At 37.8% G+C, this 26,260-nt stretch overlaps 1 long non-coding RNA gene across 1 annotated transcript; it reads right to left on the reverse strand.

Annotated features, from left to right (window-relative positions):
• Window positions 1-3,475: 3,475 nt before the first annotated feature.
• Window positions 3,476-21,950, reverse strand: LOC114472068 (uncharacterized). Its single transcript, XR_003675060.1, has 3 exons — window positions 21,909-21,950; window positions 10,190-10,193; window positions 3,476-3,626 (listed from the first exon to the last, which is right to left on the reverse strand). It is a non-coding gene; the product is annotated as an uncharacterized LOC114472068 (long non-coding RNA).
• Window positions 21,951-26,260: the final 4,310 nt, after the last annotated feature.

Genomic DNA, 26,260 nt, shown 5'->3' on the forward strand with positions numbered 1-26,260 from the left:
CAAACTAAAAACCTCTCTTTACTTTTTTTTTTAACTTTGTCTGCACATGCTGATTAAGGTCAACACTACAAGAAGTGCAATATTTTAAGACAGCAATGCATGTTTTGTTATTGCAAATAAATAAATAAATGTGTTTCATTGCAAAATTGTGACCATCACCAGCCCTCCCTAATGAAGGGTAAGAAACACTTTATTAAAGGAAGAATATAATTAGAGAGGACAGTGTTACACCTAGGTTTGGGGGAAGGGAACAGGGAAGAGGGATTCAGGGTAGGAAAATAGGTATTGTTAGATCTAGGTGAGGGGGAAGGAAACAGGGAAGAGGGAGTCAGGGAAGGAAACCCAAGGGTGGGTAAGAGTCGACTGTTTCGACTGTTGCCTGCACGTTGAGCCTTAGTTATTGCAAAAGTCAGGTCCCCCACAAGGGCCTCAGTCAGACCCTCATACTGGTATGCAGTGTGCACAGCAGACCCCAGCCTCGCAGGCCCAAGCAGGGGCCATCCCACGCTGTACTCGCAGGCATGCAAGGGCGTGGCCCACACCGCCCGCCCCACAAGACCCTTGCCAAGACCAGCCTTTACAAGTTCTGAGAAGTCAGAACAAAGTAATAGCCATCAGCATGTATGCACTGCTGGTCGTGATTGAAGCTCCAGATAAGACCGAAAAGTCCCTCACCATGCATAGAGGGTTCCACCCAAAATCCATCACCATGAAGCTTAACATTTAGCAGAAGAGGGCGGTTGACGAGAAGTGGGCTTCAGAGCCATTATCCACGAGTAGGAGTACATCAAGAGGATGCTCTAATAAATAGGCTGCTCAGCGAATGCCTCAGACAATCACCAGATGAGGACGATGCGATAGAGGAGCAAGCAGCATCAATTCTCAAGAACTCCACAACACTCTGCCTTCTCTAACCTCCTAAGCTATGAAAAAAAAAAAAAAAAAAAAATCAGATTTTTATCCCATGTTTGCTTTAATAAGCGTTGCGATCATTGTCAGTGCTACAAAACAAAACCACTATTCACTGGCAGCAATGATTACACAGAACCCACAGGTGGCAGATTAGCATAAGCCTCATTTGTTAAATACAAGCACACTTGGGACACACTTTTTCTAGTTTGGCAGCTCACAAATTTTGCAGTTACTTAGTGGGTCATTAGGGGCATACATTGAGATGTGGTGCTTTGCCAGTGCTCCTTATGACACGTGGATGCAGAGAATCATCTGAATTATCATCATTCTTTTTCCTATTTCACACATGTTACAAATGCCAAAGTCCATGGATGTTTTTTTTTTTTTTTTTTTAAGAAAAACAACATTCATGCTGAATGTTTTTTCTTAGTATCTATTAAAATTTGTTCAAGTAATACATCAGAAATAATTTATGATGTATTTTTTTATTCACTTTTGACTTTCAAATGAAGTGCATTATTGACCCCCATCTGTTTTATAGAAATACTTTCAGCAAGTTTGCTGTCCAAGTGTGACCTAACATCTGTCTACAGATGTTTTTTTTTCTTTTTCTTTTTGCAGACAGTGGTAGGGGGCAGTGTTCACTATGACGAACAGAAGTAAACACATTTTTAGCTAGCAGCATTAGCCTCTTTGATCAGCTGGTTGATTGATGGAAAAGAAACATAACTTCTTGTTGGGGGTTGCTTTTGTTTCCAGTGTATTTGGGTTTTCTGCCTGTGCTGATTCAAAATGCTACAAGATTCAAAGCAATTGGTGGGTGACTTGGCACATTTAACTCCTCTTAGATCCTACAAAAGATATCAGCAAGGCGCAAGAGCAAAACTAAAGCAGGACTGTATTGGTTTATTTTCTGTTGGTACTTTATTGATCTGTTGTTGTCTGTCTGACGAAAGTCACTTAAAAAAAAAATATATATATATATACAAACAATGTTTGCCCTGAGTTCAATACTTTTTAGTTGAGAAGCATTGCCCTTTAAAATAGATTTCTATAGTGTAGATAAAAGTTTCAGTTCATGTGATGATACAAAATGACAATAAGAGAGAAGTAAGTTCAATTCAAGAGACATATTCGTAGCCTTAGTTTTTTTCCTCCCTGCACAGCCCCCCACAACAGAGATCAAAAGTAATCAATGCTTAAAAACATCCAATTCTATTTAGTAAAATGTTCAATAAAATCAATTAGATGTACCCACATTAAACTATATCCATGTTTGTAATATTTTTCGTTTGCTTTCAGGATAGATTTTCGTTCAACCAGAATAATGTAATCTTTCAGCAATCCAATGTGTATAGATAGTCTTGCATCCAAAGCAGAACAGAAAAGTCACCACTGTAATCATGGAAATTTGGTTGAATCAGTGCAGCTCCTACATCTTCCAAATCGTGCAACTGTACAAAATGCATTTCATCCTTATTATTCCAGAAGATGCAATTTCCCTAAGCCTTCAGAAATAGATTTCACGCAAGTCACTATTTGCATGAGTCAATTTGTATTCATGTTTTACTTGCGTCGCAACAGGCTGTCATTTGTGCAGAACAAAAAAAGCATCGACCGCAATAAAAGGCATAAACTGTGATGATCAGTTTTAGTATGATGTAAAAATCTAAATTTTAAAATAAAAAAAGACAGTTTATTGGCGTGCAAACCAGAGCAAATGGCATTCAGCCACATTTACATTCTTTTTAAGTCCTGTGAATGCTATAATTTATTTACCCTGAATCAAAGTAGCATTTTTACAAGGTTCAAAAAACAAAGTAGACAGTCAGGATTCCATGGTGAAGAATACACACGCAGTGAGTAATAATGCACAACAGAGTACCGTGTAACACAATGGCACAGAGAACAATAACAATCAGGGAAATATGAAGGCAGTGAATGAGTGGGGAATGCACTGAGGGAGCTAATTCAGGAAGTGGATTCAGGCGAACAGAAGGTCAAATAACACGAGTGGATGAAAAGCTAGGTAGCATGTGGGTGGCAGGGGAGAAGAGAGGAAAGGAACCGGATACAGCAATGACAAGAATATTTAATAAACAGACAATAATATTACACAACTCAGTAATGAAAGCTATTCATAAACAGATAATTAATTTGGGGAATTCTGTTTCTTTTTGTCAACTAAGCAGGAAGAGAGTGTGCAGTGCATAAATTCTTTACAAAAGGGTTGACAGCCTATCTTTGTCTGTCATCCTATATGTCACCAATATAATTTTCTAAACACCTTTATAATCAAGCACTTTGTATATACAAAGTATTTTATTTACACTAATTCAATGACGCCTATAAAAAGGAAAAAGAAACAAGAGCACCAAGAGAGCACAAACCTCCTTTGCCACATATTGCCAGTTATCTGGATCAATGATTGTGACCATGGTGCCATGATCATTCACACTTTAAAGGCTTGGAATACAATTCTACCTGTATTAAAGGGGCAGTATGATGAAAAAATCCCTTTTTAATGGTTTTGCTACAGTGATAAACATCCCTTTAGCCTTATTCAGAGGGTCAAAGTTGAAAAAGTTCTGTTTCCTCCCTCCCTTGTTATTCCACATTTTGTAAAACGTCAGCTACAAACGGGCAGGTTGGACTTTTCTCGTGTTGTGACATCACATCGTGGAAACGCCTCCTCCTGACAATCCTGGCTCCTCCTACCCTATAAGCAAGCTTGGGGAGTAACGGATTATAAGTAACGGCGTTACGTAATCTGGATACGAAATAATGCAACTGTAGTCCGTTACAGTATATTTAAAAACATGTAATCAGATTACCAGTATTTTTAATAAAAATGGGGATAACATTTTAAAAGCAATTAGAATACTCTACCACAAACACATGAAACCAACCAGCCTGGCTGGTTATCATCATGAACAAGTTACTGGTATTCTATCTTCTTGTGTCTGTATTTGCACGTTTTCTTACATTACTTTAACATAGTGATACTTAGAGTAAGTTACCGATTCCATTTTTTAACAGGTAACTTGTAATTTTACCAGCTTAGTTTTTTAAAGTAACCCACCCAACCTTGCCTATAAGAATGTAAGCTCCTCTTTCTCAAACTACCTCACAGCTAAAACAAACACTGTGGTTTAATATAGAATAATATAGAATATATATTGTTGTCATATATGTAAAGCTACATACATGAAATGTAAAATCATATGTCATTAATATATTTTAATGCGTATTAAAGTATAAGATATAATTTGTTAAAGCTTTTAATTTATATTTTGAAAAATAATAATGCACAAATACTTATCACATGACATTAAAAATAACAATAAGTTTAAAGGACACTTTTGTGTGTAATATATATATATGTAATAAAAAAAAATTTCCTCCTCTCATTCAGCAGATCTTAGCCTCTTATGGACAGCTTCCTGAGAATGCCCCCTCCATGAACACCACAGCAAGCAGCAGGACATACACACAACATGTATGGTAGTGACTGACATGCATCCTCTCTCTATGGTAGAAGACATGGGCGTCAAGCAAATGATTGCCAACTTCAGTCCTTGATATGAACTACCATCTCAGATGTATTTGTTATTTAAAAGTGCATTTTCATTATTGATGGATGTACAATTCAAAATAAATGTTCTTGCATGCATAAAATTGTGTTAATTTGTTTTATACCTATTTAAAATATTTAAAATCTCCTCTCAAGTCGTGATATTTAGTTTTTTAATATAAGTAAAACATTTATCCGATTAATCGATGTATATAGCCCTTGTCTTTTCAGAGGGACAAATGTAAGAATGGAATCACAAAAATCTCAATAATCATTGACTTAGAACAAATGAAAATGGGTGAAAAATAGCATAATACTGGACCTTTAATAATGATACATAAGGTTCAAATGTATGAGCACCCCCATTTTTAAAAAATTGAGATGAAATCCAATCCGGATGAAACTCAGTGAGGTAATTGAGGAACTAACTTGACATAAGCGTGACAAATTTTCTTAAAGATATCAATATCAATAAGAACTGAGAAAGGAATTTTTCAAAATGTTGCCAATGATGACAGATAGTGAATTTTCCAATTAATCCAGAATCAGTTTATTGATAGAGATCCCCTCCAAAATTTAATGGAATCTTTCATGGTCTAAGGTCAATCTTTGGTTAAAATTGTGTCTATATCTGTTAAGTGCTTTTGGCGTTATCCTGCTAACAGACAAACAAACAAAGTGCCCAATTTCGTTCTTAGCTGTTTCCATGGCAAATTTCAACCTGCTGCCAAATTCACATTATGGATCGGATCCATACTAAACTCGACATTTTGATAGAGGTCACAACCCAACATCAATCCTCTAAATTTGAATGAAATGAAAACTTATTTAAGCTGTTTAAGAATTTTTGAAAGTCGTAAATGGGCTTTCTAATGTTAATTTCCAAAAATCGCTGAGTCAGCAATCTGGATCGGATCCAAATCATGTTTGGTCAGATGTTGCATGTCATAGCCTTACATCATCCTGCTAAATCCTGAACGAATTGATGAAGATCTGACGGAGATATGAATTTTAGAAATGTTGCCCCATGCTAAAAAAAGGGGAATCTTGATCTTGAACCGACCTTCACCAAAAACCCAAAAACCAATTCAAAGAAAATAAATTAAGTGGATTTGTCAAAAATTGAGGACACCATTGTGTACACAGACAGACACACATGCAAACGTGACGACCAACCGTTGTCAAAAGTAACAAACGCTGGTGAAAATATCACCTCTTTTGTGGAGGTAAAGGAAAAAGAACCCGGTGAGTGCGTCAGTACTTCTGCCTCTCTACAACGACACTAATGAGGACACAGGTTAATGCTTGTTCTGCCATCAAAAACTCTCATGAACTGCACTCATCAACAGAATGGTCTCCGTTTTCCCTAAACTGAACCTCATTGCACAACACTTCAGCTAAAAGCACAGGCTTTCATTCATCCATCAGACAAGTAATTTAATCATTTAATTTAATCATATTACAGAATCACAACTTTTAGTTCTACTTCTCTTTGATAAATAAAACATCAGCAGATTGCCTGATCTAAAAAGCCATCAGAATAAGCTATTGTAAGTCTACTTATCCAACTAAAATCATAGGTAGAAAAATAGGAGAAAATCTTTTCTTTTCATTATCAATGTGTTACCCCAATTTCATTCAAGTGTAAATTTTCAACTATTCAGCCTCCGTAATGTCTGTGGTGATCAAACAATAAATACTACATTTGTTGGAGGAAAATTATAGCTATTACTTTGTACTAGACGACTAATATCTCCTATTATCCTTTCGTCTGTTACACAGCAAAATCATATCGAAATTACATAGGCCTGTACGTTGTATCATCAAATCTAAGAAGATACATAACACAAGCAGTTCTCCTATTTTGAGTACTTTGAATTAACACATTGTCATTACAAAATGTATTTCTTGATTTGAATTTTTCATTGTTACTTTCTTTTAGGTTTAGCTACTCAAAATGTGAAGTTCATGTCCATCTTACGTTAAAGACTAAAGTCGGCAGCAGAAAAAAAGAGGTACATTTACACTAATTGTCCACTCCAGAGTGTAATGGTTTCTTTGTGTTACCACTGCCAGGTCAGTCCCTTTTCATATTGCGTATCCCTGACGCCATTGGGTTATGAAGACATAGCAATAAGTTTCAACAAAAGAAAAAAACTCATATTAAATCTACAAAACATTTATTCACTAAAGTTTTTAGAATAGAAGTATAGCATAGAATACATTTGTCATATTAACATACATTTACAGCATACGTTGCGCATTATGATTACATAAATTGTGAATACACATGATCAACGACAACAACAATACGTAAAAAAGTCGTCAATTATTTTCAATGTTGTATAAAAGCTTATTTTCAAAAGAATATGTGATGTTTATATTGGAAAAATCCTGGCATCATGTGCTGCACATTAAAGCTGCTGGAGTTGATTTTTTTAATCAGATAAAGACAGAGTGCAGGCCTCAGAGATCAATAAATCCAAGACCATGCGCTCGAAAAAAAAGATCAAGAAAGTCGAAATTACCGCTCGAAAGTTGGTTTCCATCTCCACTGTGAACACTCTCGTATTGACATTTTGTGCATTGCATTGTGGGATGTGGCATTCTGTAGACAGATACACAGACAAGGCGGACAAGCTTGACACCACTTTTATTCTAGTTTGTTCTCAGTATCCTTCTATGGAACCAGGGGCATTTCTAGACCCCCTGGGGGCTCTAGGCAAGAAGGACTATGGGGCCTCCAGGCCTCAGAATGATGATGAATGAAGTCCAGGACGACGGGTCAGTATGAAATATTATAACAATATATTACTATATTATCTTTCAATTCTAAATACAAATTAGCCAAAGTCTAGACTAAACTGACAGCAGGATTGATGCTGGTATCAGTTTTACCATTTGACAACAAACACTTTATTCTGAAAGAAAACATCATTGGCAGCAAAGGACTCATTTATTGTGTGGCTATGAATGTACAGTATGTACACAGCCATTGGCAACAAGACTAATGATGTGTAAACAAAGCTGGACTACTTGGTGTAAACTAAGAATAAATATGTACTCTAAGTTTGTCATGCCTCAGAAGTTTGTTGTTAACCACAATGTCAAATTTGAGTGCTTAACATATACATAAAAACACACTTTATGAATGTGTTTAGAAGAAAATGGCTGAATTCACTTTACACAGACTTAAATGTGCAGTTAACTTTTCTGGTGGTGGATGACTGGGAGTTTGGGACAAAGTAACTGGGACTAACTGGGGCTACGCCTCTGTATGGAACAATGGGATGTTTACAGGCAAATGGGGTTTGGGACTTCATCAATCACGTGATTTCAAGATGCGGTGAAAAAAAGGCTCTAAAACAGTGACGTAGTCCTATTTTGAAAAGTTAATAAAACAAATATAGTTTTGTTAGGCATAGATCTGTAGTTGCACAATACCCACGGTACCCCGTGGTGCCAAATTGTAACGGTTCCTACCATACTTGAAATTCTACACAACGGTACTATCGTGGATTACGATTCTACCGGTAGCAGTTTCCGCTACATAGCGGCTGCCTCTACTCTCCTCCCGGCTTCTCACCGCACAGTCTAAGATCACTGCACGCAATTAACTTGAAAACAAACCAACATGGCAACCGGACTCCACAGCTGCTGAATGATTGGCTGTTTGCCTGTTGCTGGTGACGCCCGTCTGTGAGCTGATTGGCTGTTCGTGTGTTTCTGCCAGCATTAAGGAACTGAAGACAGCTCCGCTTTGACAGAAACTCACTTCAAAACAAACAACAAGCTAAAGTTCTGTCTCGCCTGGACGCGTGCACGGCTTACAGTCACGTGTCATGGCAGAAAAACCGGGCCCGAGCGGCGAGTCTGCTGCAGCAGCGTCGTCGTCATCAGAGGTATCACTAATTTTGCTCAAAAAACAAAACTCCAAAAGTCCCATTTGGAACTATTTTGTTTTTAAACGAGGAAGAGACGGTAAAGCATAGGAGATCCACTGTGCAGGCGCTGTCACCAGCTATAGGAGCCAAAGGAGGAACACTTTTTTAGTTTGTTTTTCCACATAATCTTATTTTATTTGTTTTTTTTATTTACAGAGATATTTACAATGTACAAACAATATTTGCAAACTATATACATACAAAGGAGGGATCACATCAAATCTCATAAAACAGCAGTGACGTCATCTAGAAAATGCATACAAATATAGTTTTCTCAGGGATTCAGTTCCTGTTTATTGTATTTTATCCTCTATGGTTTATTATGTTGGAGATGAAGCATTATTGTCAAGTAGTTTTTTTTTTTTTTTTTTTTTTAAAAGACAGTGAATTTGAAATCCTAAGTTGATTATTTATATTAGTTAAACAAATTGATGTGAAAAGGAAACTGCATCATTGGTTTTTTTTAAAAAAAATTTTATTGCTTATATGCTTTTGTTTATGTACTCTTATCATGCACCAAACAACACTATAAGTAATTAACAAGTATTTCTGACTTGTACAAATACAGTGCAGTTCATAAAATAAATAAATAAATAAATAAAAAAAATAAATAAATAAAAAATAAAAATAAATAATAATAATAATAATAATAATAATAATAATAATAATAATAATAATAATAATAATAAAGGCTTCAGCATCGCGATATTACCAAGAACCGTGATACTTTGTCTGGTATAGTGTCGTGGTTACTCATTTTGGTATTGTGACAACTCCACATAGATCTTCTAATCAGTAAATTTCAAAGGTTTTAGGCCACATTTGTAAAAACAGTGAAGGATTCCTTTAAGGCCTAATTTGGTTTCTGAATGACTTTTATCTTAACAAGGGAAAATTCAAAGAATTTCCCTTAGAATTCGAGGAAAGATTTTTTCTAAGAATGACATCACTAAGAGCTATTTTTAGCCTTTGGATGCCTTGTGAATATTGGCACTGGTTTATATAAAACCACATTGAGCTAAGGACTTAATAACTATTAGAAAAAGTGTGCAGTGTGAAATATTAAGATTAGAACACTCCACAGAGAAGGGAAAAATGCTACATTTCTGCACAGATACTTGGTGTAACTTTTTGCCTTTGTTGTTTGAAGATTACATGCAATGATTGACAATGACTAAACGTTAAACTCTCTTGCCAGTTGTCTTTTTATTGACTTGCTGCTGTTTTAGACGCAAGTGATTGCTGGAGTGACAAAAAGAGAGTACCGTTATATATCTTTTTCTAATCACACGGCTTTATCCTTGATTCTCTTCATCCCAAAAGCATTGAATAAAAAACAAAAAAAGGTTTAATCCCCCATGGTCCTCACAGCACATGATTATCCTGCATTGTGTGATTGTGCGTGTGTGTTTTTGTGACTAAGTGATACTGAAATTGAAAAGCACTTTGAGACCACAAGGGGAATTTGGGGAATTTTATTGCAATCAACCACCGAAAAAGTCTCGCGTTGTTTGACTCTCGTTATTGTGCTACTTTATAGTCACTAGTTAAAGAACGGCTTATATTTATTCAATATGAAATTTGGAACGAGCAACAAAAGTTATTTTTTACTACTATTTGTAGGCAAAGGCCACTTAACCATTGAATACAGATAATTAGTATTCAACATCATGTGATGAATAATCACAGTGTTAAAAAGTTGTCAGCCACTGTGGGAGAGATTAATAGACGACATAGCAGCAGTAATACGGCTGCACACGTACCTTTCAATACCTTTAGAGCCACAGGGAAAAATCGCTTACCTACATTTCACACCAACATCTCTCTTGCCATGTGTAACATAACATAAGATGTAAAATATAATATGATTCCACATATCCCTGAAACATATTTATCATATGGTCATTAAATGCAACTCCCCTGTGGACTAGAGTAATGAACTCAGCTCAGTTTTAACCATCCTGTCTACCTGGTAAGTGGATATGTTACATGAGCTCCGTTATGTAATTCCAGCAATATATATTGGCTTTATGATAATGAATTACCACAACTTTATTAGGGAGTGGTTTGTGTAGTTTTATGGAAAGTTGTAGCATTTATGGAAAGTTCGAGAACACTTTACTTGAAGTTTTATACATAAGGCTGACATTACGCTGTCATTATCTGTCATTAGCATGAATAAGGTGTCATGAAGGCTGTCATTAAAGCTGCAGTTTGTAGAAGGCATTGGCTTTCCGTACGGTTGCCGTATCAATATACCGACATTCTATCTGTATGCAGAGCCCCTCATGGGCCAGTTTAAGTCACGTGATAAGGTCAGTCATTGGTTAGTTTAAGTCACTTGACTAAGACTAAAACTAAACCTAACCCGACAAATTGTTGCGATATAAGGTTATAACCTATCCCTAACCCTAAGACGCTACGTACGTGTACTTCCGTAAACGTACCAATAGCACTGGGGGGGTTGTTTTTCGGCAGCCCTACAAATAGACACTTTTCTTTGTAGAATCCTCTCTCCACTCTGTTTTCCCTTACCAGTATATTTTGTGAATGCTCTTAGTGACTTTCTTCTCAATAGAGACTAATGACAAATGTAGGGACTTTATCTTGTGTTAGTAAAGACGTTACTAAGTGTTTTAGAGACTCTGACATGAATGCACGTATCACCAAAGTTACTGCCCTGAACAGCGGCTGCTGCTATGATCCCAGCTGCCTACATGCTGCTCTGAGCTGACTGACAACCACCACTCCACTTTCAGACTATAAAATAAATTGTGTCTGTTCTTTGTGACTTAAATAAGCTTCTCTTTGGTTTACACGTAATTTATCCTGTCTGTTCTCACTCTTAATCTGAAGTCAGTACGTGCGGCGGACCCTGCGCAGTCACGGGGATCCGCGAGGATGAGAAACCGGTCCGTTTCTTCTGAGTTTGTGCTTTTAAACTGTTGCTTCTCTATCTCAGTCTGCCTTTTTCCACTTGATTTGCTGTGTAACTGTTGTGTCTAACAAAGTGATGGAGACTTCTGCTGGAACATCCGCCATTGCACTTTTACTATCAATGGTACAGTATGTGAATCTGCCTAACTTCAGTTGATCAGGCAATAGTAACGCTTAAAACAGCTCATGGAGCACTGGTGTTTTTTGAAAGATCTCTGATTGGCTGAAGTCCTGCGTCACGTTCCTGGATTTCTAAATGTCGTTTACAGGGCCAGGAGAAGGAGCAGAGATTCACTGTCCACTCATAACACTTTGGATTACAATATGCTCAAAGATGATTATAGATTTTTGACCAAATAATGCCAAAAAGAAAAAAAAAAGTGTTGTTCGCTATATTATGATACTTTTCGCTAAATTATGACACCTTTGGAGCTATGTTGGCATTTTTTGGGTTAGGTGGAGGGATCTATCTGGGTTAGGGTTAAGGTTAGGTTTAAGGAAACAAACACCGCTTAATGACAGCCTTCATGATACCTTATTCATGCTAATGACAGCGTAATGTCAGCCTTATGTACAAAACTGCAAGTAAAGTGTAACCGAAAGTTTTTCCATATCTGTTCATTAAGTAGCTACACTAACACATGTTGTTAGCTAAACTGCTCTTTCTCTTTCTACAGTGTGAGATGCATGCTAACAAGCTTCTGCACCACAGAGAGCGACTATGTCATTTTGAAGTCCATCAAACGAACAGGAAGTATAACAAAATGAGAACAACAAAAAATTAATAAAAACATTAGGCTACATGGTCACAAAATATGAAACAACACAAAAACAACACAAATTCAAAGTTCAGCACCACGGATAGCGACATCATTTTGACACCCACTTTAACTATTTCAACTCAGTTTCTGTATCAGTAACTACAAAGTTTAATAAAACTGGCACAGTGGCCCACATGTTCACAAACACTATTTCAAATGAAGTACTCTAGAACTACTCACCACTATTTGAAGGGCATACGAAGAGCCTTGCGCTCCACCAACTCGTTCACGATGCTCCGTATTTTCATTTTCTTTATTCTTTCATTCTCTATGTACAACATGGCAAGCCCACTCAGTCTCTCCTGTTCCACTGTGCTCCTCAACTGGTTTTTAAGGAGTTTTAACTTGGAGAATCAGCGGGGCAACCTATAGACCCATTTCAATCTGGACAAATATGAGACACGTGACTGACATAACCATGTTTACAAAGTGACGCTTGAAAAATTGCAATGAATGAACTGCTGTTAAGGCTCAAAATTAGTTTGCAGATGGTCACTTTTTACTAGAACCAGACTGAGATACCGCTCTGTCCGCTCCTGATTACATTGACACAATTGCTTCTGTTGTTTTGCACCGAGCCTGCGTGCGCATGCACCTAATTTAGTATGCATACATCACATGAAATGGGTCTATATAACATCTGGGAGCCTCTGGGCACAAGTCATAGGAGGGCCCGCCTTCTCCAGCTCCCCTGAGTCGTGGTAGAGGCCCAACTCCCTTAAGTTATACCTCCTATCCGAGCCATCAGGAGTCGTCTGGCTGCTGACCACCGTAATTACAAGTCACAGCTTGTGTCACGTTTCCGTCAGTGACTCACTGTCTGCCGTTGGAACATCCTCGATCTGTCTCATCTGTACCCTCACCACACTCAGCCTAATGGGGATGTAACCGATATCAATAAATCAGATCAATAGTTTAGAATTAGGAAAGGTCTCCTTTTCTCTTTACTGTCCATCTTTGTGGCCTGTCTTTATACCTGACAGCCGGATTCATAACAGAGACCGATTCAGAATGTTCTCTGTCTTTCTCTTGCCAATGCCAATTGTTTAGTTTCATTTGAATGTCAGTGTATCTCTGGTGATCATCTTCCTCCTGTGTCCTTGTCCCATTTTCTCCTCCCTTTGTTCTCCTCAAAGTCAGTTTCTTGCCTTGTTTCTAAGTGACACTCTGATTCTAAAGAGACTGTGTGAAAACTAGTCAAAAATAAGTCCCAAATTTAAAGAGAAACACAGCAAATGTGGAAGCCAAATTCATTTCATAAAGGTATAATATATAGCAAACAATGACTATCAACCAAATCCATGGAGTACTACCTGATACTAAAATCATTACATTTAATGATATAAACACGTGTTTACAGTATTCAAAACATAATGTAAGAGATTGGTTGTTGGAGCTATGGAAATTTTAAATTTTAAATTTTAAAAATTTTAAATTTTAAAAATTTTAAATTTTAAAAATTTTAAATTTTAAAATAATACTAATGTACAAGTTAAATACAAACTACACAAAGAACAATTCACGAGTATCACCTTGTAAATTGTTTTTAAACAAATGATTTTGTTTTTAATAGGAAAATGTTGTATCTCAATGCACCTTTAGAAACACGCAGGGATGGTTAGGATAGGATAGGACGTGACCCCCCCCCAAAAAAAAATCAGACTGGGGGACATCATATGGTATATACTCTTTGTAGTCTTGTCAGTATAGTATTATATGGTTAGGTAAAATGCTTACAACATGGGTTATATGGTATAAAAGTTGATATATACAGTATATACCAAACTTTGATCCCAACAAGTTCCATCTAACAGTGACACTTTGTTAGATAAAATGAGGAAAAAATATCAATAAAGTTAAAAACACTTTAACCAGTTTGCCAAAATATAATAATAATAATAATAATAATAATAATAATAATAATAATAATAATAATAATAATAATAATAATAATAATAATAATAATAAAATTGATATCCTGTATCTTCAAGTAAACCTTTTGAGATTGTTTTCATCAGTAGAAAACTTCCTATATTGAAACTTCCTACAGGTTTGTGTATTTAAGGACATGAATGTAAGAACTTTGATGGGAATTAAAACATCTTTTAATTGACATTTAAAAGCTTTTGTGGTTCAAACCTGTGCAACCCTGTGCCTATAGCAGCTCAACAAACAACCTGGGGTGAATCTCTGAGCTACACAGTATTTGTTTCAAAGCCAGTGTTCTTTGAACTACAGTGATGTCATTTCCCTCTTGAGAGCTGATTTCAATGTGAAAACACTGGCAGAAGAATTGGTTCCCACGCCTCTGCCTTTCAATTCCTAATCCTCATCAGACAGCTTTCGATAGTAGGAGTGTGTACAGTATGTGCGTGTGTCTGTTGTGACGTGTGTGTACTATTGTGTGAGCATGAGTGTGGAGGAGAAGCATGGTCTTTCGGTCTCCTAGATTATGTTTCCTCAATGAAACGATGAGGAGGCTCAGTGATGGCTCTTCATTTAATTTAGGTGTTCTTAATTTTAGGTTTTGATTAAGAACCTAAATGTATTAAAAAAATGCAGAAAATGAGCTGGAAGAAGATTCACTGGATACATGATTTGCAAATTACACTTTTTCTAAGATTTGGCAATATTTTTACTGAAATTAAAATTCATTGAAAAATTTGTATTCATTGAATACTCTTAAATGTAGTTTAAAGGTCCAATATTATCAGTTATCGTTTATATTCAAAACTTTTCCTATTTGGTTTGTTCATAAAGAACTTGAAGGCAGGATGACACTAGAGACGATAAATAAACTTTCTTTTGAGGAAAACCGACAGCTTTTAAAAGATGGGAGACCAACACCTGAGTTACCAGTCCTTCAGCAATGGTAAGGTCAGAAAATTGTTCGTATTTTCCACAGTGAATGGTATGATTGGCTTGGCTTTGTGGATGCACCTCACTGAGGCTGTTCCGAGTTGTTGTTGTTGTTGTCATTTTCTCCGTGTTTCTGTGTTTCCAACACAAACAACGGATGCGCTACTGTGTCATGAGATATATCTTGTTGGGAGAGTATGGAGGCTATATTAAATAATTGTTTATGTTTCTTTAATGGTGTTTTACGATGTTAATTTTGTTAGATGGCTAAATGTTTGTTCATGTGGATCTTGTTGGGTTTTTTCTTTCTTTTTATGAATTTTACATTTTGATAAGCACATTGAGATGACTTTGTTGTAAATTGCGCTATAAATAAAGTTAAATTGAATTAACACTTGTCAGCAGAAACATATGAAATTGCCACTGGTGTTGACATTGGTGGTCTCAATTTGCAACGCCCTGCCTACCCAACCCTAGTGCTCACGACACGTCACTGTTGATCACTCCCTTCAAATGGTTTTTTGGTGTTTGTTGTTTCGCAATTTTCTGTTCACTGCTTCCCCCTCCAGGTTCTCCAAACAATTGGACCTGTTCGACCAGCTGACACTCATTCCGTTGATTAGATGGGTTTAACTATGGTTGTTGGGACTACAAACAGGCGTAGCCAAACCCTTAAGCCCGCCCCCAGAACAACAAACATGGAAAAACCCAGCTAAAATGGGCGCCCGAGCATATCACCTACAATGGCTGCCAGGACTACAAATAGGTGGAGTCAAGTTGAAATGGAATGCAACTACAAAAAGGTATAGCCCCTTAAAATGGCCGCCGGAACTATAAATACAATCCCATCCAATCCACTTTCTTTACATAGCCCATTTACAAAATAGAACATTACATTAGAGGGTCCACACCATGAGGTTCCTGGGCGTGCAGATCTCCGATGATCTCTCCTGGATTGCAAATACCACGGCGGTGGTGAGGAAGGCTCAACAGCGTCTCCATTTCCTGAGAGTGCTCAGGAAGAACAACCTGGAGGAGAGGCTACTGGTGACCTTCTACAGAGCCACCACAGAGAGCATCCTGACGTACTGCATTACAGCGTGGTATGCAGGGTGCACAGCAGCAGACAGGAGAGCGCTGCAGAGGGTCATCTGCACAGCCCAGAAGATCACTGGCTGCTCCCTGCCCAGCCTGGACGACATTGCAAACTCTCGCTACCTCAGCAGAGCAGGCAACATCATCAAGGACTCCTCCCACCCCAGTAATCACTTGTTTGACCTGTTTCCATTGGGCCGACGGTACAGGTCACACAAAACCAGGACAAACAGACTCAGGGATAGCTTCTTTGCCAGAGCTATCACTGTAATAAACAAATCCGCTCACATCTCTCACACATACTGATCATATTGATCTTGTGCAATAAAACATTAATTTGAAAACAATGTGAACCTTTTATAAAGTATATTCTCATAACTTAATAAACAAACTTAACTCAGGTGAAAATTGGATTCCTGGAACACTGTTTGAAGTAAGAAAGAATAGAAGTAATCAGTACTAAGAAATACATGTACTGTAGAGAAGAAAAAGTGTTTTACTAATATGCATGCTCTTTAAATGCAAAGAAATTCCTTTCCCCACAAACTGTATAGTGCACATTTTAAAGGTGAACAAATGGTGAACCAGCCACTCACGACCCAACATCCATTTAGTATTAAAACTCCTCAATTTCGTCTTCTTTTTAGATCCTCTTCCATCTTCATTTTCCTCTGTGTCAGCAGCAGCCTTCCTTTTTAGAAGTTCAGGTTTGTTTGTTTTTTCCTAACTCATTTTACAACTTAATTTCAGCTCCTGTTGTTTGTTTTGAGCCATTCCGTTTGTCTTCTCCGATACCAAACCACAACAGTCACGCTAACGTAAGCATGTAGCCAATTGTTGTATGACACGTCACAATATGGTGTTCATGGGAAATGTAGGATTATGTAACACATATGACACTTAGATTATTAAGCAAAGTAAAGTAATAGTGAAATAATAAGTATTTAAGTATAATTTTAGACAAGTTGATTAAGTACAACTCAAGGAGAGAGGAGCAGAAACGTGAGAAACAGACTAATTGCTTTTAAAGGTAACATGTATTATTGAAACAGACAGAAGACATTTAAAAACATCAAACATTAATTTGAATGGCCATTCAGTGCATACTGTATGTATAGTGTTAAGTATGATAACTATAAAGACTATTAAGTTCCTGAGAACCCTGTTTTAAACAGTGTTGGTAACGTTATTTTAAAAAAGTAATTAGTTATAGTTACTTCTTGTTCTATCAAGTAACTGAGTTAGTAATTGAATTACTCTATAATAAAAGTAACTCACTACCAAGGAAAGTAACTGCTTCTACGAGTTATCACTTAATTAGATCACTTTCATGGTTTGTCACAACAGTTTTATCATTAATTGAAGCTTACCTACCTCTAGCAACAACATCTAAAGCGTAACTTGCGTGTGTTGCAACGTCCTGGCGGAAAACAGCCCAATCTGGCAACAAAGACTTGTTGCCTCGTTTCTGCAGCCTGCCCATTCAAACAGACACAGTGGTATTTGTTTTGTTCATCACCAGCCAAAATGGCTATAGTAACCCTACAATGTTACCCGTCAAAGGAAATTTTTACTCGCATTTGGCGGATGGGCGGGTGTTAATTTAAAGCCCGGTCTTAAACCATACAGAATGGGCCAAATAGTTTCTAGTTTACTTTGTTCATTCCGCTATGGAACAAACATGCAGGTGCTGAGGGTGAACCTTCTTGTCATCCAGCCTGTTTGGAGGCGAAAGACGAGGAAAAGAAAATACTTAAACTTAGCTTGGTTGCTAGCCCCGCTCGGCATCCCCGCTTCTGCTTCCGATCACACCGCTTACATCTACTCTGCTGGAGGACACCGCTGAGGCTACGTAGTAGGTCCAGAGTAGTCGCATCTCACTATAACTATAACTGTTTGATTTACCTAAATCTAAGATTGCCTGGCGGTGGTATACTATTCTAGAGTAATTACGCTGCATGTTCACTTAGAAATGATCTACTGTTTAATATCTGCCAAATTACTCAGGCATATGGGAATATATCAAGGCCGGCAAACTTACCGAGTTCATTTTCATTTACCATCCGGTTAATTGATTTACCGATTATCGGCCCAGGCCTATCTTGTAAATTATTAGACAGGACATAGATTTTCTGGACCTTTGTTTGAAGAAGTTTTCACTTACTGAACCTTCTTGAACTTTAGTTAAACATCCCTGGTCTATCATATCATATCGTGAACTCAGTGTATCGTCCCACTCTTACTAATGGGCAACCGTGGTAGAGGGGTCGTCTTCTGATCGAGAGGTTGGGGGTTCAATCCCAGTCTATACGTTGAAGTGTCCTTGGGGCAAGACGCTGAACCCTAAGATGCTCCCAGTGGTTGACCAGCGCCTTGCATGGCATCTCAGTCCCATTGGTGTGGTGCGCCTCGGGACTACTTCAGTGTAGGCATAAAATGAAGTCCATTTACCATTTTAATTACTCATATAACTATTTTAAAGGTTATGTTTACATGGCATACTGCATGAATTTCAGTTTTACTTGTTCAAGGTTACAATCAAATTTACCATATAACAAAAGCCTTATTTTCTTCCTACAGTACAAGAATGACGAAGGATTGACTTTGGGGATTCTAAAAGTTTAGTCTTTAATTAGGAAAGCATAAACATTGTATTGCACCAGCCTATTGACTGTTGTAAACCAATATTTGTCATACATGAAGAGCTGTATTGTTTGCTAAATATATATTAATAAATTAGCAAACTCCCCCATATTGTAAATATAAATGTATGACTGCAACAAAAAAGCAAGGATCAGTAACAACAACAGCACTTGATCATAAACTAACAAAGACGCCTGATGAGTAATATACTGTATATCACATTGTTTAAAAACTTAACTTAAACCTTTTACTCTTATGAGAGGAATTAAGAGGAATTTTTCCAAAAAGACTACAGTGAGGAAAGCTTGCTGCTTGTTTTTGGTGAAGATCAGGTTCTATTAAAATCTGATTTTGATATTGTGTATTAAGGCATGAAGAAGGAACAAAAGTGAGGACATCCAACCAAGGACTGTCATGCTCATTAGACTGGAAAAGATTACAAAACCATCCTGAAAGAATTTTGTTTACATCACTCAAATCAGAAATATGTTTAGGACATCGAAAGTGTTCCTCCGTCAATGATCTCTTCAAGGACAAGGAGCAGAATGACCCTCAAAGTACTGTTTTCAGGGACACTGGGTAGTGGTAATCCTACTGGACCCACTGGATGCTTATTAGTGTCTTTGAAATACATGTGACTCTCTTTCTGTGTTTGTGTTTTCTTCTTCAATAAGTATTCTGTACATGACCTTTTAATTTGCCTTCTAGCCCGTTTTCAATTTCGCTCTGTTTGATTTCATTATTTTATAAACTGGATAAATCAAACATTGGTGACCACAAAAAAAATAAAATAAAAGCGTGACTTTAGAAGAACACACAAAGGACAACAAAATACATAAATGGCAAAAAAAATATACAAAATACTCCAAAAACACACAAATTTACAGAAAAATACACAAAAAACAGCGAAACACACAAGACGACCACAGATAAATAAGTGAAAAAATATTTAAAAATAACAGAGAAAAACTCATGACACACAATACAACAAATATAAACATAATGAGAAAAGAAATACAAAACATCAACCAAAAAAACCCACCACAGAATCAACAAAATCATGCACAAAACCCTTTGTTTTTCTCAGATTTGTCATTATTCTAAATGTTGGCATTAATGTTGATAATGTGGCCGTTGGATCAATCACATTTTCTTGGCCCCCACTTTAAGAAAAGTTGGCCATCTCTGGTCTAAATGTTTCACTTTTTGTCATTGATTAAACTTTTGTATGAAATATGTTACACAAATGAATTTGCATTGCCTTGCCCGAGGCAGCTCAGACAGGCTGCAGCACAGCACTGTGTCACCCTGTGCAGGTGAGCGGGTTCAGACTTTATGAAACTTGGCTTGGATGACTTATTTCATACTCAGTTCATTAACAGAGAGTAAATTATTGGTATAAAGTGCACCAGATGCGCAGCCTGTTTGCCAAGGCACTCATAAATAATGTAATGCAGATTATATTTTCAATGTAACACTGAGAAGTGTATATATGTGTTCGTACCTTGTTATATGAAGTTGTTATAATTAGTAAATTATTTTAAACCCTCCTATTATCCCTGGGGCCAGTTTGACCCCATTCAATATTTATCGAAAGATAATAGTTGACTTTTTTTCTTCATGTTTCATGACTTTTCCTAATTTGATAGGTACAATTGATTAAGCATAAAATTATCATGATGATAGTTTTTCAATGTGCTGAACACATATTACACACATTAGTGTTCATCTGGGGTCAATTTGACCCTAAGCTATTTTAGCTGTATTACTGTGTGTGACCTTACACACCTATACCTACAGGTGCAGAGTTGATACATGGGCATGAATGTGCGTGTTTGTGTGTGAGTTAGGGTTATTAATGTTGTCAGTAAATTTGAGAAAATTTGAATGAAAACTGTTTAAAATAAACTAATCCTAATTTAAAAGTTTGGTGGCACTAGAGAACAGCTCAAGGTTTCATTATGAACGGTTTATTTATGTGTTCAACAGATAAACAAAGTGATGAACACAAAAACTTGGTCAACAATTTTCTGAAAATTGGCAAATTTTGTTGGGGTCAGATTGATCCCAACATTTAAAAAATGTTATATTTGAGGAAAATAGGAGGGTTAAAAATATAGAATTGTATTATTATTATTATTATTATTAATAATAATAATAATAATAATAATAATAATAATAATAATAATAATAATAATAATAATAATAATAATAATAATAATAATAATAAATAGAACGTTAGATACAATTTTTAACAAAATCAATATCCAAAACTTTGAAATGTCACATTAATAAAACAATGTATTATAAACCTTAACATTGTTTCAAATTGTGAAAATATGCGTCTTAGAGAAAACATGCCATCAGAGTATGAAATCCTTTTTACTTGTACTTTTCTGTTGAGGAAAACAACATCAGTCTCTGGATTTATAACAGCGTTGGAGGAATCGATGACTTTCAGCATGAGCTTTTCCTGCTATTAGACATCCTGTAAGAAACGGCTTCACTTGCTGTGAAAGACACTTCAGAGGACATCACTGCGTGTGATGTCTGTGTTCATTTATGTGAGGCTGTTTGTGACGCAGCCCTCCAACTTCAGCATGGATTAGCTATTACTTGCTCCTACAGTGCCTCCAAAACACCTTTTGACAAACACACTCTTTATTGAAGCACGGCACGTTTGTCAGCATGAGGACAAACAACCCGAGCTTTGAAGGCTGCAATGGTAGCAAGAGATAAATTGAACATCAATCGTTTTGAATTTTACAATTTCATTTGAAAATGAATCCAATGAATAACACAGCCCTAGGGAATGCAATTTTAAAAATTAGGTAGGGAATTGTCAAACATCAAAGCATGTTAAATCAAATGATAATCACATCTTCCAGTTAGAAGGTGACCAAAATAGAAGAAATACTATGTTAAGATTTAACAAATGTCTTTTTCTGCAAGTTTTCTCTTTTTCAAAGGGGCAGCGTTATGAAAAATGCACTTTATATTGGTTTTGCTACAGTGATATACATCCCTTTAGCCTCATTCAGAGGGTCAAAGTTGAGCTCCAAACAGGCGAATTGGATTTTTCCTGCATTGTGACGTTACAACGCGGAAACTCCTCCTCCTGACCCTATAAGAATGTGAGCTCCTCCCTCTCAAACTACCTCACAGGTAAAACAAACACTGCGGTTTAATATACTGTAGAATATAGTTCCTTTTTGTTATATATGTAAAGCTACACAAAATGTGTTTTCTGCATTTAACCCCTCCCTGAGGAGCAGTGGGCAGTCACGGTGTAGCACCCAGGGAGCAGTTGGGGTAATATAAGGGACTGATCAACATCTCTCAGTGATGGACCAGGGAGATTAGAACCAGTGAGCCTACGATTACAAGCCTGCTCCATTAACCACTAGTTCCTTTATCCACAGATAACATATTTACATTCAGTATATAGATTATCCAGTATATACAGTAGATAATTTGAAGTGCTCACAATCACCCGGGGTTTCCACGAGATACGTCTCCGCTGCGCCACGGCACCAATCCGGTTTTTCACCGCTGTCCAGTAATTCACACCGGTTGCGTTTTGAGTGCATCGCGGTGCTCTCCGGTTGACCAACTGTGACGTGACAAGACAGAGCAGTTCTCACAATATTTATATAATCACGCGAGAACGCGGTTAAATGTATGTGTTCTAGACGCAACAATAAACAGATAAACAGGTCAGTGTTCCTAACGAAGGACTACAAGAATGTTGGACTCTCTGGATTTGTCAAAACCACATTTTTTAGCAACAGCCAACAGAGAAGAGATAAAACTGCACCAGTAAAACATGAACTAAATCAAAGTTGCTGCAGTTTACAGTGCAGTTACAGTATATGAGGAATCAATATAGTGGATGTGAATTTGTTTTTACACATTATGACATTTTGGTGATGTAGTTACTTGAAATATAATCTGAAGTGTCTTATTTTGAAAAGTAACCCGATATTTTATTGCGGAGTACGTGCTTAATTTCCTGTATAGCTTAATTTTCTCTGTGTTGATTGATGTGTCGTGCTCCGGTGTCCGCCAGAAATAGAAGCCCTGCGTATATCTGGCGGAGGGCACCGGACTACCGCATCTGGGAAGGAACAGACACGCACCGCAGCGGACCCATTGGAAATTAACACAGACTAAAGTGGAAACCTATCAGCTCTGGTGACGCGGCAGTGACATAACGCAGCGAAGCCGCATGCAGTGGGAATTGGGGGTCAGTTCCACTTTTAGTACCCGTAATACTGCCTCGAGTTTTAGCCTTCTGAAAAGTCACTTTCTAACCAATTCTAAAACGGTTTGAGTGGGTGTGTCTATAGACGCGAACTCCAAACAACAGTTGATCACTAGTGACTTTCTTTTGCCAAAAAACTGCACATTACAGTAAAACACATGGATATTTAAGCGGCTATTGTGATTGTGAGTCAGAAAAACACTGTTTTATGAAGTGTGTGTGCCATGCAGCAACAGCAGCTTCAACAGTTACACATACCGGAGCTGCTATATTGCTTCATTGTCATCATCTCATGTAGAGATTACAGGAATAGTTCATTCAAGGTGATAGTCTGAACCGCTGTGTCGCATTGTGTCACAAACACAGTGTTGCCAGATTCGTGGTTCAAGTTTGGGCTGTTCTAAGATGTGATTGGGCTGGAAATTGTCAATCTGATCTGGCAACACTGATTCCCGATTTTACTTGTGACGTCACAAATGTTGAAAATTTGAAACGGGGGCAATTTTCTCTGTGTTATAAGTCTTGCACAGACCACAAAAAAACGACTAGATGGGTTTATTTCACATTTTGTGTGCTGGTGGACACAAAAAAATAAAATAAAATAAAACATTGGATTAAAAAAATAAATAAATAAAAAATTCTCTGCCTTCTCCCATATCAACCGCAGGCAGGATTTGATGTACAATAGAACAGGGTCTGGCCCGCAGATTACTGTTAAAGGATAGCAATGAAGAACTATGATGTTAGAAGGATGGATGAAAACAAAAATAAGCACTATATATATATAAAGATGCATCTATAACTGAGGAGCACAGCTTAGTTTCAGCTGATGGATGCTTGAAATGTTCTTATCATTTCTCCCACCCGGGTGACATAAAAGACGAGCTAATAGTGGTTAATGGCATGAGACAGAGGTCAGAGTCCTGTGTGCATGCTGGTGAATTGGAAGGAAGACTCGAGGACGGGCAGTCGAGGAGGATTAATCCATAATGCAATATGAGAGGGACAGAATGGGCTTCTGGGAAAAGACCCAAAAAAGACTTAAGAGTGCTGAGTGAAGGAAAGCGGAAAATGAATGAAAAAAAAAAGACCACCATGACTGAGACGGCAACTTTTTTTTTTACTGAGAAAAAATAACTTTGCACTGTGTCAGTGTGCAAACCCTGGTCACTGCATGGGAAGTAGAATTCCGATGCATGCAAGGTGTCCTTTTAGTATTCTGCTTGTACCAAGGTCAAGCAGATGAGGTCTCATTTTCATACAGTCACACCCATGATAATGTCAATCAAACATGGCTGAACAGAGAACAGAACGGAGCACAGGACAAGACTGAGCCTTTCCATGCTTAATGGGCTGATTAATAATAAACTCCCTGTCTAATTATGAAATGGTAATGGTCAAAACTAATGAGATTTCTGACACCCATTCTCTAATGAGGATATTACTTATTTCACTCTGCCATGCAAACATACTGTCTGAATACTTCTTAGAGCTCTCACAATATCTAGATGTACTGTAAATGCTTGTTTTGGACTCATAATTTCCTCTGCGAACAGGAAGTAAGGTAAAAGAAATCTTGAAACAAGTCCCATACTGACATCTTTTTTAGCAACTGCACATATGTCAGAGTGAAGAGGCGCACCAGTCGGCGAGACACGGAAATAGAGCCGGCGGGGATGTGTAGGTTATGGTGATAAAGGATGGTAAGTGAACAGTGTGTGCTGACTAGATGTTCTTTTAAAAGACTGATGAAAATAAAACCGAGAATTACAGAGAAGAAGATGGAGGACAAGCAGTGAACCAAAGTGAAAGCGGAAGTGCAATTTTGACAAAGTTGAAGCAAAAAAAAAGGTTTAAATGACATTCAAACATGTTATGTTTCAAGAACTAATACTGCCCATATTTACATTAACAGATGCACCCTACACAATGTTAGTTGGTGAAGAGGTCACAAAGAACAAAGTGCATTTACGTTTCAAAAACTAGGGTGACCATACATCTGTTCATTTTTCACATGCTGTCATTTTACAAATGGCAGTGGCTATCTGTAGTGTTGCCGTATTAATATACCAACATTCTATCCATACACAGCGGCCCTATTTGGCCAGTTTACGTCACGTGATGGGTCAGTCGTTGGCCAGTTTAGGTCGCATGACTAAGACCAAAACTTACCATAACCCTAAAAATTGTTGCAATATTGGGTTATAACCTAAGGCTATCACGTTACGTAACGTACAAATAGACACTTTCTTTACAAATTCATATATCCAGAGTTGGGGGTACTGTCGATTGTTCTGGGTGCCCTTGGCTGGGGGCTGCTGCACTACATCAGGTGTATCTCCTTCCGTTTTGAGGTGTTGCCCCATGGCTCGTGCAGTCCGGTGGGCGGCAGGGCCTGGGCTGTTGTCCATGTGCCGTCGGGAGCTGTGCGGCCCTGAGGGATGACGGCTGGTGCCCTCGGGGGCTGGCAGGCTGGCTGGACCAGTTTTGGCAGGGATCTTCCGGGGCGGGCAGCATGGGATCTGGGTGGGGGGTTGGGGTGGTGGCAGTGTGCACTGGGTCCTCGGCTCCTTGGGGCTTTCTCGGGTGTGTGTGTGGAGAAGGTTTCTGCCTCTCGACCTGGAGTCTCTCGGGCATCTGGGGAGGGGCTGCTGGGTCGTAAGAGGTGGCCTGGGGCTCATTGGCTCTCGTTGTTGCTGCTGGCCTGGCTGCATTTTTGCACTGGGGGCGGCGCCTGGGTTCACTGAAGAGACTCATTGGTCATAGATACACTGGCATGCCTTGGGCTGTGGGATACTCTTACTGGGCTTATACATTGATTCCAAATATCAGTTTTAGGTATGACCACTCACTCCTTCCCTATGTTTTTTCTTCACACTTGTCACCAGATTGGCTTAACTGATTACACCCCACACCCTACACAATATGCACAACTATAACATCACATTGCACTCCCACCTTAAAACACAGCACCTCTTCCATTGACCTACCCTGACTCCCTCTTCCCGGTTCCCTTCTCCCTCACGTAGGTGTAACACTGCCCTCTCTTTTTATATTCTCCGGCTAATAAAGTGTTTCTTAACCTTCCTCAGGGAGTACTGCTGATGGTCACAATTATGCAATAAAATTAATTCATTTAGGGTGTAGTCTGTGAATGAAGAAATCACAGAACGTGGAGTTTTTTCCCAAGGCTTGTAAATGTCATTAAAAT

The sequence above is a fragment of the Gouania willdenowi genome, chromosome 1, assembly GCF_900634775.1.
Source record: "Gouania willdenowi chromosome 1, fGouWil2.1, whole genome shotgun sequence".
Lineage (NCBI taxonomy): Eukaryota > Metazoa > Chordata > Actinopteri > Blenniiformes > Gobiesocidae > Gouania > Gouania willdenowi.